The sequence below is a fragment of the Salmo salar genome, chromosome ssa13, assembly GCF_905237065.1.
Source record: "Salmo salar chromosome ssa13, Ssal_v3.1, whole genome shotgun sequence".
NCBI lineage: Eukaryota > Metazoa > Chordata > Actinopteri > Salmoniformes > Salmonidae > Salmo > Salmo salar.
The window spans coordinates 31,651,835-31,664,892 of record NC_059454.1 but is presented as its reverse complement, the minus strand read 5'-3'; positions in this window follow the sequence as shown (position 1 = coordinate 31,664,892).

Below are 13,058 nucleotides of genomic sequence, written 5' to 3'. Positions count from 1 at the left end.
GAGATTTTCTGTCGATCCACCCTTTCACTTTAATGAACAAACATGGTCGTCCTGAGACCAGAGAATGAATGACTAAGTCACATTGACTTTAGCAGTGATGTCGACACTTGGTGGATAGATTAAATTGTGATAAGGAGCCTTTTCTCCTCTGTCTGCAGCTCAGAGAGGATGCAGCTAGTGGACTTGTCTCAGAGGGGTTTAATACTGGTTCACAGAGAGGATGCAGCTAGTGGACTAGTCTCAGAGGGGTTTAATACTGGCTCACAGAGAGGATGCAGCTAGTGGACTAGTCTCAGAGGGGTTTAATACTGGCTCACAGAGAGGATGCAGCTAGTGGACTAGTCTCAGAGGGGTTTAATACTGGCTCACAGAGAGGATGCAGCTAGTGGACTAGTCTCAGAGGGGTTTAATACTGGCTCACAGAGAGGACGCAGCTAGTGGACTAGTCTCAGAGGGGTTTAATACTGGCTCACAGAGAAGCCTCCACCAGGTCTGTCTCATATACTGCAGCTCCCTTTATTGGTCCCAGTAAATGAAGATCAGCATGGGAAATAAGATGATACCAGTGGATCAGTGCAGAGAGCCAGTGTCAAGCTAGTGTTTTTAAAGCTGAATTAGCTTGGCTAATGCTAAAATGTGCTTCTTTGGGTGAGGTAATGCTCAGTGAGGAAAGAGGCTTTGCACGTGTTCTGGTCACCTCTGAAGGCTAAGCTGCTCCTGAGGACTTACTGCAAGCAATCAGTAATTACCAGCTGCCTACAAAGTAAAGACCATTGCAGAGTGCAGAACTGAGACTTTAGAATTCAGTGCTGGTTTCTTTCTCAGAAAAGGTTCCCCTGCAAGCTTTCTCTTCACCTTTGCTCTACTCAGCTCGACAGGTTATTCTCTCACTTTCTTCTTTCCCTTAACTGTCTGTTTCCATCTTTGACCCTCTGCAGGATGGACAGATGCTGCAGAAGCTGATGGATGAGAATAAAACTGAGCAGACGGAAGCAGTCATTTTAGCGTCAGATCCCTCTGTCTCCCCCATGCCCCGTGTATCCCTGCATGGAGGAGACAGCGTCAGATCCCTCCATCTCCCCCATGCCCCGTGTCTCTCTGCATGGAGCAGACAGCGTTAGATCCCTTCTTCTCTCCCATGCCCTGTGTCTCCCTGCATGGAGCAGAAAGTGTCAGAAGCAGTCTGGGTTTTAAGAGTGAGTGGCTGCCGGACCAACAGAGATGATTTTGCTGCCACAGACAAGGTCAGGCCACGGCGGAGCCGTAAGTGTCACTTCAATTAGCAGCCTCGCCGCTCACCTGTCGTCAGGAGGAAAGGACAGGTGTAGAGCAGGAGATTGATCAGGAGGAAAGGACAGGTAGGGAGCAGGAGATTGATCAGGAGGAAAGGACAGGTAGTGAGCAGGAGATTGATCAGGAGGAAAGGACAGGTAGGGAGCAGGAGATTGATCAGGAGGAAAGGACAGGTGATGAGCAGGAGATTGGTCAGGAGGAAAGGACAGGTCAAGAGCAGGAGAATGATCAGGAGGAAAGGACAGGTGTAGAGCAGGAGATTGGTCAGGAGGAAAGGACAGGTCTAGAGCAGGAGATTGATCAGGAGGAAAGGACAGGTAGAGAGCAGGAGATTGGTCAGGAGGAAAGGACAGGTGTTGAGCAGGAGATTGATCAGGAGGAAAGGACAGGTAGGGAGCAGGAGATTGATCAGGAGGAAAGGACAGGTCAAGAGCAGGAGAATGATCAGGAGGAAAGGACAGGTGTAGAGCAGGAGATTGGTCAGGAGGAAAGGACAGGTCTAGAGCAGGAGATTGATCAGGAGGAAAGGACAGGTAGAGAGCAGGAGATTGGTCAGGAGGAAAGGACAGGTGTTCAGCAGGAGATTAGTCAGGAGGAAAGGACAGGTGTAGAGCAGGAGATTGGTCAGGAGGAAAGGACAGGTAGAGAGCAGGAGATTGGTCAGGAGGAAAGGACAGGTGTAGAGCAGGAGATTGGTCAGGAGGAAAGGACAGGAGTAGAGCAGGAGATTGGTCAGGAAGAAAGGACAGGTGTCGAGCAGGAAATTGATCAGGAGGAAAGGACAGGTGTGGAGCAGGAGATTGGTCAGGAGGAAAGGACAGGTGTAGAGCAGGAGATTGGTCAGGAGGAAAGGACAGGTATAGAGCAGGAGATTGGTCAGGAGGAAAGGACAGGTCTAGAGCAGGAGATTGGTCAGGAGGAAAGGACAGGTGTAGAGCAGGAGATTGGTCAGGAGGAAAGGACAGGGGTGGAGCAGGAAATTGGTCAGGAGGAAAGGACAGGTAGAGAGCAGGAGATTGGTCAGGAAGAAAGCACAGGTGTAGAGCAGGAGATTGGTCAGGAGGAAAGGACAGGTAGAGAGCAGGAGATTGGTCAGGAGGAAAGGACAGGTGTAGAGCAGGAGATTGGTCAGGAGGAAAGGACAGGTGTAGAGCAGGAGATTGGTCAGGAGGAAAGGACAGGTGTAGAGCAGGAGATTGGTCAGGAGGAAAGGACAGGTGTAGAGCAGGAGATTGGTCAGGAGGAAAGGACAGGGGTGGAGCAGGAGATTGGTCAGGAGGAAAGGACAGGTAGAGAGCAGGAGATTGGTCAGGAAGAAAGCACAGGTGTAGAGCAGGAGATTGGTCAGGAGGAAAGGACAGGTAGAGAGCAGGAGATTGGTCAGGAGGAAAGGACAGGTGTAGAGCAGGAGATTGGTCAGGAGGAAAGGACAGGTGTAGAGCAGGAGATTGGTCAGGAGGAAAGGACAGGTAGAGAGCAGGAGATTGGTCAGGAGGAAAGGGCAGGTGGAGAGCAGGAGATTGGTCAGGAGGAAAGGACAGGTGGAGAGCAGGAGATTGGTCAGGAGGAAAAGACAGGTGTAGAGCAGGAGATTGAAGAGAGGTAATAAGGAAACCTCAGAAAAAACGGAACTTTACCTGACAAAAATAATTTATAAACTAGATATGTTTTTGTTTGCTTTGGAGGGATTACAACCCATGCAAGGTAGGTACGCTTTAGCACATTATGCAGATAGAAAAACACACTCCTTTGAAACTTGATTTATCTGGTAACATAGCGGTGGTTGGCTCTGTTGTTGTGTCTTGACCAGGATCAGAGAGTTTTTTTGGCAGTGATTACGAGGGTCATGGCGACAGAGAGACAATACCACAGGGGATAGATAAAGGCCCGGTGTTTCAAAGGGAAAAGGTTGAATTATTCATTCAGGATCCCCATCCATTGATAATGTTTTACACATGAAGTCCATTAAGTTACAATACTGGAACAACAACGCAATGTCTTATTAATGGCAACTTAAATGACAGATACGAAAACAGACTGTTTCTTTTACTACTCTGTTTTTCTGTCGGTATGTAACCTTGTGTCAATGTTTTTCTTAGTTGTTATCTCGCAAAGTTTTCAAAATAAATAACAAAGTTGTAAATTGCCAGAGGTTGAAATGACATAGAGAGAGAGAAAAAGTATGTTTGCAATCTTTCAATTTATCTACGGAGGAATTAGCATGAAGTTTCTTTATGCTGTCCAGAGATAAGCTAGGCAGTGCATTCTGGTCCTTCTAAAGCCAGGCTCCATCTTTGAAGGAACACTGGGCAGATAGAGATAGGGAATGTGTGTGTGTGTGTGTTCTGATGTGTGTGTGTGTGCCTCCTTGCCATGTGTGTGAATATAGTGGCCAAGAGGGGGTCTGTTTAAACCACAAACCAAAGCCAACCGAAGGTTTCAGCAGTGTGGAGGTTTGATGGCAGAGAGAAGTGATCTAGGAAGCAGCACGACTATTCTTACCACAGCAGTGGTCCAATGTCAACACGTGCTGACTGAAGTAATGCCAATTTCAATTATTCACCCCGAACATGTCAGCCTTGAAGTAGCCGACATCCTCTCAAGGTCACAACTTAGTTTGAATCCGCAACTCGACACCACTCCTTCCAACATCCAGAGGAAGAGAAAGAAGGCTACTATGAAACCGTTGTCATTTTGTTGATTCTACTTATTCAAGGGTTTTTCTTTATTTTTACTATTTTCTACATTGTAGAATAATAGTGACGACATCAAAACTATGAAATAACAAATATGGAATCATGTAGTAACCAAAAAAGTATATTTTATGTTGTAGATTTATATTGTAGGTAACTCTGGGTCTTCCTTTCCTGTGGCGGTCCTCATGAGAGCCAGTTTCATCATAGTGCTTGATGGTTTTTGCGACTGCACTTGAAGAAACGTTGAAAGTTCTTGAAATGTTCCGCATTGACTGACCTTCATGTCTTAAAGTAATGATGGACTGTCGTTTCTCTTTGCTTATTTGAACTGTTCTTGCCATAACATGGACTTTGTCTTTTACCAAATAGGGCTATCTTCTGTATACCACACTTTTTTGGTTACTACATGATTCCATATGTGTTATTTCATAGTTTTGATGTCTTCACTATTATTCTACAATGTAGAAAATAGCCAAAATAAAGAAAAACCCTTGAATGAGTAGGTGTGTCCAAACTTTTGACTGGTACTGTATGTATATATAGCAATGAGAAAGAAACATTCCTGTTAACTAATAAAACTATGAGGATAGCTAGTTGTGATAGGAGCTAAAGAAGTAGGCTAGGAAATGAAAGGGGGAGCGTGGACAGACAGACAGGTGAATGTGAGTGTAGTCGGAGGAGATATTCAGTTCATAGCACTGTCTGTGCTTTTTCTGCAGTGCCCGCTCTAGCAAACTGACACTGCAACCTCCATGCATTTTTCATGAACTGTGTTGCTTTACAAGTCTTTCTCTCTTCTCTCTCTCTCTCTCTCTCTCTCTCTCTCTCACACACACTCTCTTTCTCTCCCTCTCTTTCCTCTACCCCTCAACTACCAACACACACATATTCACACTTTCTTTTACTCTCATCTGAGCTGTCTCCTTGACCCTCAAAAACCATCAGTCTCAACAATTCACTTACTAATGCAGAATGGCATTTCATTTTAAAGAAGAGCAGGAGAGTGGGAGAGAGATTGAAAGAGAGGAAAGTAGGGAGGGTGAATGAGGGTGAATGAGTTCTTATCCACCATGGCTTGTCATGTCCACTTTACCAACACTGGTCACAGTTACTCGTAAAATAGGGGAAACCAATCAGTTCAATTCATTCTGTTTACGGTTGTTAATATGGTTGAAACAAGCTCCCATATAATGAGATCTTCATGTGAATAAAGTGTAATATTCTGTAATATTCTTTAATGCTTGCTGGGTCTCTCAATGCACCACTGCACTCATATAACCACTTGTTGGTGTTTAGCCTTAATGATTGACTTTAAAAGCCCTGTTTAGTCATGTATTATTATTATGTTGTGTTTGTGTTTGTGTATGTTAAACCAACTGTCTATTAGAAGCTATTTCATTTTAGGGACACAATTTAATATTATTTCAAAGAAGCTGAGTGCCTTCACACTGTCTGTCCTACAGGTGCTGTGGGAGGCTGTGTTGCTATGTCACAGACAGTAGTATCCTTCAGACTGTTGTTTTGCATCTATCTCACTTCCAGGGGGCCTGTCCCTCATCGACGGCCTCCCCTCCACATCATTCAGGTCACGTCTTCTCTATTACTGCCTCTGATCTTAGGTCATCCACTGCTGGTGCCATTAGTCCCGTTTCATTTCTCCCTGTTTGCCTACCTCTGATCTGGGGTCAGTGGCTGCTGGCGGTTTTTACATACCATCAATTTCCCCCTACCTGACCCGACGCTTATCTCCAGTCATTCTGGTTGTGCTCCTCACCTCTCATTTCCCCCCCCATGCAGTACTGATCCCAGCGCAGGTCACTGCCTGGATGCTACGGCTGCTTCTATTACTCATTATTCTATTCTGCATCTTTGGTTCTGTCTTCTGTACCCCAATCCCTGGGGAGTAGTGGCTAGCTGGGTGTATCACTCACTACACTGTTACACTCTACCATTGTCTTCTGTTGTGCTTGTACTAGTTGGGTAATTGTGTTTCTCTACATAGATTTTATGTCAATGTTTTTGGTTGGTTTATTTTGTTGCATTTGAAGTAGCTGCTTACTGATTGGCTAATAAATCTTTAGTCCTTCGTACTCTGGTTTAACTAAATACTCATAGCATCAAATATGCAGGTGTCTTGGTCCACACCTATTGGAGGTTTGCTGCAGTCAATCAATATCAAAGCAAAACCCTGGAAATATGAGCTCTGTATACTTGTAATCAGGGTGTAAATCTATGCTGTAGAATATCATGGGAGGCTTACTAGCGTGTATCTGCAGATCTAGCACCAAGCCTAATATTTGACTTATTAGACTCCTTGGAAATGGCATGGTGTGAGTAGTCTAGACAAGAAAATCTAGTAATGTATTGATTACATTTTAAAATATAATTTATTTGTCCATCTGAATTAATAAGCAAATGAGAATTTTTTATATTTTTTATATACTTTGTGCAGGTTCATTTGAATGCACTTTTTTTCTTCAATTATAATGCAATATTGATTAATGCTTGACTCTCTGACTGACTTTATGGCTTCAGGCTTTACTCTGAAACGCCCTGGTGTGCCGAACCCGAACGTAGGACACCCCACACAGTGCTACCAAAATGCAAACCACAACATTGTGTCACAAAACTTTAAGAATTCTCTCAGGTATGAACTTCTGTTGTAGTGTGTAGGCTATTCGTTTGTGGAGAGAGAAATGAACGAAGCGTACAGATGAATAATAAAATAAAGTGCTGCTGTTCTGTTCTGTTGTGTTGTTTTGAGGCTGTGGGCCAGCCAGGCTATAATAACCCACTTTCTCCCTTCAGCCCCATGCCCCTGCCTCAGCCATAGCCAGCCACACAGACTTGAAATCTATCAAATACTTTTAGCGTTTGCTTTAGTCTGCATACCTTGAATGCCAAACGGTTTGCAGTCTTGCGAATATTCTATTTCTTTTATTGCGCCAGGCAAGCTGAAATAGTATTTGAAACCAGATCTGCAACCACAACCACAACCACAGTCTCAGCCTCAGCCTCAGCCCAGTGTCAGCCCAGTGTCAGCAGCACTCTCACTGCAACATACCGCAACTCTTTGCTTCCCTCTAATTAGTCCCAAGGCAGGTTCACAGAGGAGAGAGGGAGAAAGTCAACGTGCCTAGCCCTAGTTATGGACAGAGAGAGAGGGAGAAAGTCAACGTGCCTAGCCCTAGTTATGGACAGAGAGAGAGGGAGAAAGTCAACGTGCCTAGCCCTAGTTATGGACAGAGCGAGAGGGAGAAAGTCAACATGCCTAGCCCTAGTTATGGACAGAGAGAGTAGAGGAAATGTAATGCAGCTCTACTGTATGTATTATCAGTGTCAGTTCAGGAGATAATATTGCATTTGCCCACTTCCCTGTCAGTTGTACTCTACCTGTTGTGCACTTTCTCTTTATGTACTACAGGTCACAATGTGGGAGGAAAGAGGACAGACATGCCGGCAGATATCTACAGTGAGTATGGCTCACTAACGCTACAAGACAGACAGACAGACAGACAGACAGACAGACAGACAGACAGACAGACAGACAGACAGACAGACAGACAGACAGACAGACAGACAGACAGACAGACAGACAGACAGACAGACAGACAGACAGACAGACAGACAGATAGACAGATAGATAGATAGATAGATAGATAGATAGATAGATAGATAGATAGATAGATAGATAGATAGATAGATAGATAGATAGATAGATAGATAGATAGATAGATAGATAGATAGATAGATAGATAGATAGATAGATAGATAGATAGATAGATAGATAGATAGATAAATAACAGGGACTAGTGCATGCGCAGTAGATTAAATTGATATCCAGTGATAGTATCTATAGCTAGTGATATAGTCTATAATAAGACTACAGCGAGGGTGAATGGCACCCTATGCTACTTTAATAAAATGTAACACGAATTACCCTGATGCAGATGGAATGAGATACCTTACCCTTATAATATATTTAGAATACATTTCAGTCTGCCACACAGAGGCTTGTTTTTTACATTTTTTGTCAGCTGAAAGATGTCAGATTCCCCCTGATGCCGGGGCTGACATGGTCCCATGGTGGATGAAATTGTTGATGTAATGAAGAGAATTGTATCAAGGACGATCATCATCACCAAAATGTGCTGCTTGTATTTATCATTTTAAATGAATGGGTTAGCACTTTACCAGTAAATCCTGCACTGAAACCACTACATTAGAAGCATGTCATCCAGTCACAGAGCTCACTGTGCAAGCCATGTGTGTCTTTAGTCCCAAGACCAATTACTGTAAGTGTAAAAATCCCTGTAAGGTGGAACAGTGATGTCTTGCAGCTAACTAATAGCTGATAATTGGGCACAACACAGAAATAGTACCTTGTTCATGCATGAGGGTTTCTGCAACAGAATATAACACTGAATACTGAATAGTGTGACATCCTGATGTTAAATGTACCTACAGCGAATTCACCTGCTTCTGCTCCATGACACCTCAATCACCTCTTCACACTGTCATTCTCACCTCTATTAGTAGAATCCATTCTCAGGTACAGTAAGAGAAATGGTAGAATTGGCCACAGATTATTCCTGAGTCCAGAGCCGGCATAATGGGTGGGCCTTAGGGGGCCTGGCCCGCCCTACCGTACCTCCTTGCCCATACAAATAAAATATTGAAATATTAATCATTCATTTGACCGAGACGCACGCCGACAGAAAGATGCATCAGTCTCGGTTAAAACATCAGAGCGAGCGAATCATCACCCCTCAGTATGTTTAGACCATGTATCTGATGCTGTCTGGACCAAAAGACCATGGCATGTCATACTATTTCTGGCCGACAGCATCAGAAAAATGGGCTACACATAGAGGGGCGCTGTATAGGTTCAGCAGAGAGGAAGAGGCGAAGCAAGAGGGCTCACTCTCACCCAAATCTGTCCAAAATAAGCCACATTTGTTTCTATGGGAATAATATGCAGACCTAAGCTTGTGGCCTGCCTTCCCGCCTTTGGGCAATGGCTCGCATTGTTAGGGCAGAGACATGAACTTCTCGTCATTATATACAGATCTCTGATTTGTCGGCGGGTGATCAGTGCACTGTTAAGATGCTGGATTGACCTGAAGTAAATGTATGTTTCGCCAAAATTATATAATTACTCCTGTTTAAATATAATCATTCAAAATACTTCACCAGGGATCGTAATTTAGCCTCAGAGGATTATTAGCTTCTTTAAAAAAAATAACTGTAGGTTGTTTCAAATCACAAGTGTGTATGGGAAGCCCACAATTTGGATAGTGTGCGTGGTAATAGGTCTAGCTGATTGAGTTGTGGCTGTCAGTGAAAAGCATTTAAAATATGTGTGAAGAGTGTCTTGAGTATAATTTCAAATGTTGCATTACGATATGGTGCATCTCTCTAGAATGCATGCATATGTAAGAAAGTTCCCATTTGGGAAAGGATACCCTGATTCTGATAGTCTTTACCACGTACACCACTATTAAACTGAGCCATTTCTTCTTCGCCTCACACAAGTCAACAAAGTCTGTTTTTTTAACATTCTTTGCGAATGATAGTTCCTCAGCATTTGAAAAATATTTCCAGTGATGACTTGACACAATGTTGCACTTCACTAGCAATAGCTCAAGTTAAGACAGATAGAAAGGGAGGCAGACAGGTGGAGTAAAGAGACTAATGTGATTGAAAGAACCAGAATTTTCATCAGGATAGTTTCTACTGTTTTTATTAGTCTGATTTAGGCCTATGTATTTTACTTAGTTGAAGATAAGTTATAGGCAAGCGCGTGCACACAGGAGGTCCCGTGAATAAACTGGCACGGAAATCAAAGGCCCATCCAACTGATTCATTCTGAGTCTATTTTCTGAAATTTTGATCTCATATATCTGTAATCCACATGCAGTGTTGGGGAGTAATTACATGTAATCTGGTTACCAAAAAACGGTTACTGTAATCAGTTACCTTACCAGCTAAAATATTGTAATCAGATTACAGATACTTTTGTAAAACTAGATAATTACTTCTTGGATTACTTTTAAATTAGGATGTTTGTGAAAAAAATTACGACACCTTTCTGTTTTATTAATGACATTCAATTCAGCATTGAAAAAAGGCGCAAGTTTAAGTTTGTTCCACCTGAGTGAGTCTGACCACAATTCAGAGACCTCTATGATGACACACAAAATGGGTTTGATGGATCCCTTTGGTTTTCTTCTAATGCCTCTTAAAGGGAAAGTTACCTAAAAGTAATTTAAAGTCAAATTATGTTACTGAGTTTGTGTAATCCCAAAATTACGACACTGATTAAAATGTTTGACAGGTAACTAGTAACTGTAACGGATTACATGTAGAATGTAACCTAACCAACCAGACCACATGTATATGGAAAAAAATATGGAAAAAACAACTCTCTTCTCCTCTATAGGAGCGGACTATAGCAGATCAGTATTCAGAGAGGGAGTTAACATTCTGAAGAAGAAACCAAAAGCGAGCCTGGCAATTAGCTGGCCATACGCAAGAAGATAATTTGCTTGAAAAGTTAGCACCACTGCCATTCACAGAACTAATGATAAGAAATTCTGGCTGGCCAGGGACATTCAAAAGTAAGGGCTGAATGTCATTGTTTTTATAGAAAAACTATCCTTTTTAATGCTGCAAAGTATTACTATGATAATTCTAGTAGTGCAGTTACATAAAATCAAACACGATGGATGTATTTGTTGATCAGTCTCTATATTATCCTCTTTTAGATTATTAGCTACGATAAGTAACACACAGTTTCCCTAATAATATTAGCATCACTCTTATCTATTACCTGTTTCTCAGGTTGCCCATTTTGGAAGCTTCTACTACACTCTTAGAAAAAAGGGTTCCAAAATGTTTCTTCGGCTGTCCCCATAGGAGAACCCTTTTTGGTTCCAGGTAGAACCCTTTTGGGTTCGATGTAGAACCCTCTGTGGAAAGGGTTCTTCATGGAACCTAACAGGGTTCTACCTGGAACCAAAATGGGTTTTTCAAAGGGTTCTCCTATGGGGACAGCCGATGAACCATTTTAGGTTCTAGATAGCACCTTTTTTTTCTACGAGTATAGTAATGTTTTGAATTCCCGTTATGTTTCTTTATGTAATCTCCTCTGCCAAAAAAGAGAAAGCAGAGCAGAGCTGAGAGAACAATACAGGGATGGATTATGCTGTTGAGGTAATTATATAAGAAACAACAGACTCTAACACCCAGTCAGACTCAGTAGGCTGCCAGGGGAGGATAATTGTCACATTCTTTCTCTGAAATAGGAGAAACACAGTGTTGCGTATCTTTGTGTGCAAACGCATATACACATGCAGAGTTCAAGGCAGATGGCAAAGAGAGCTAGAGAGATGACTGTGGCAGGCATGAGGTTGGTCTTTTTCAAGGTGTTAGAGAATTAACGTAGCAAACGGCTTTAACGTGGGCCGACAGATTGAGGTCAGTCACTCCCCATCTGTAGTGAATATAGAGGAGACACACAGAGTCATGCTGCTCCACTGCAGCACCTGCTGCACCAAGGAGAGGGGGATCAGATAGGAGGAAAGAAGAGGAGAAAAGTATTAAAAAGTGATGGAGTAGGGAAGGAGTGTTGCATGGAAGACAGGGGAGATGGTAAAGAGGGATGTAGAAGAAATGAGAAAGGGTTTGAGGAGAGGCCTAATTGCACCTGTATATCGCTCCAGCTCAGGTATTCCCCCAGGGGTACGCGCAATTCCTTCGGGGGTACCCCAAATAAAAATGTGATTCACATTTTAATGTATTGCTTTTTTAAAATGTTTTTTTGGGGGAGGGGTTACCTTTTTTTTCCTTCACATTTTCAAACAGCTCATTTACATTTTCCAACGGGGCTATACATTTGGGTGAGTTTTTTTTCTCGGCTGAATTGCAAAAACCATGACAGGGAGACATAGTGGACTGGTAATGCGCATGCAAGCAGTTGCTCCCGCCACCACTTGGGTACACTGCAGCATCCACCGAGAGGCTCTTGCTGCCAAGGAATGCCTGACAGCTTGAAAGACGTTTTGGACACTACAGTGAAAATGGTAAACTTTTTTAAAGCAAGGCCCCTGAACTCTCGTGTATTTTCTGCACTATGCAATGACATGGGCAGCGACCATGTAACGTTTTTACAACATACAGAAGTGCGCTGGTTATCAAGGGGCAAAGTATTGACACGTTTTTTTGAATTGAGAGACGAGCTTAAAGTTTTGTTTACTGACCATCATTTTCACTTGTCTGACCGCTTGCATGATGATGAGTTTCTCACACGACTGGCCTATCTGGGTGATGTTTTTTCTCGCCTGAATGATCTGAATCTAGGATTACAGGGACTCTCCGTAACTATATTCATTGTGCGGGACAAAATTGAGGCTATGATTAAGAAGTTGGAGCTCTTCTCTGACTTCATTAACAAGGACAACACACAGGTCTTTCCATCATTGTATGATTTTTTTGTGTGCAAATGAACTCAAGCTTACAGACAATGTCAAATGTGATATAGCGAAGCACCTGAGTGAGTTGGGTGCGCAATTACGCACGTATTTTCCCGAAACGGATGACACAAACAACTGGATTCGTTATCCCTTTCTTGCCCTGCCTCCAGTCCACTTACCGATATCTGAACAAGAAAGCCTCATCGAAATTGCAACAAGCGGTTCTGTGAAAATTCTATTTAATCAGAATCCACTGCCAGATTTCTGGATTGGGCTGTGCTCAGAGTATCCTGCCTTGGCAAATCGTGCTGTTAAGACACTGATTCTCTTTGCAACCACGTACCTATGTGAGAGTGGATTCTCGGCCCTCACTAGCATGACTGTGTGTGGAAAATGATTTAAGACTGAGACTCTCTCCAATACAACCCAACATTGCAGAGTTATGTGCATCCTTTCAAGCACACATTTGTCATTAACCTGTGGTGAGTTATTCACCATTTTCGATGAACAAATAAGGTTTTATATGTAAGATGGCTAAATAAAGAGCTAAGTTATTGATTATTATTATATTATTATTTTTGCCCTGGTCCAATAA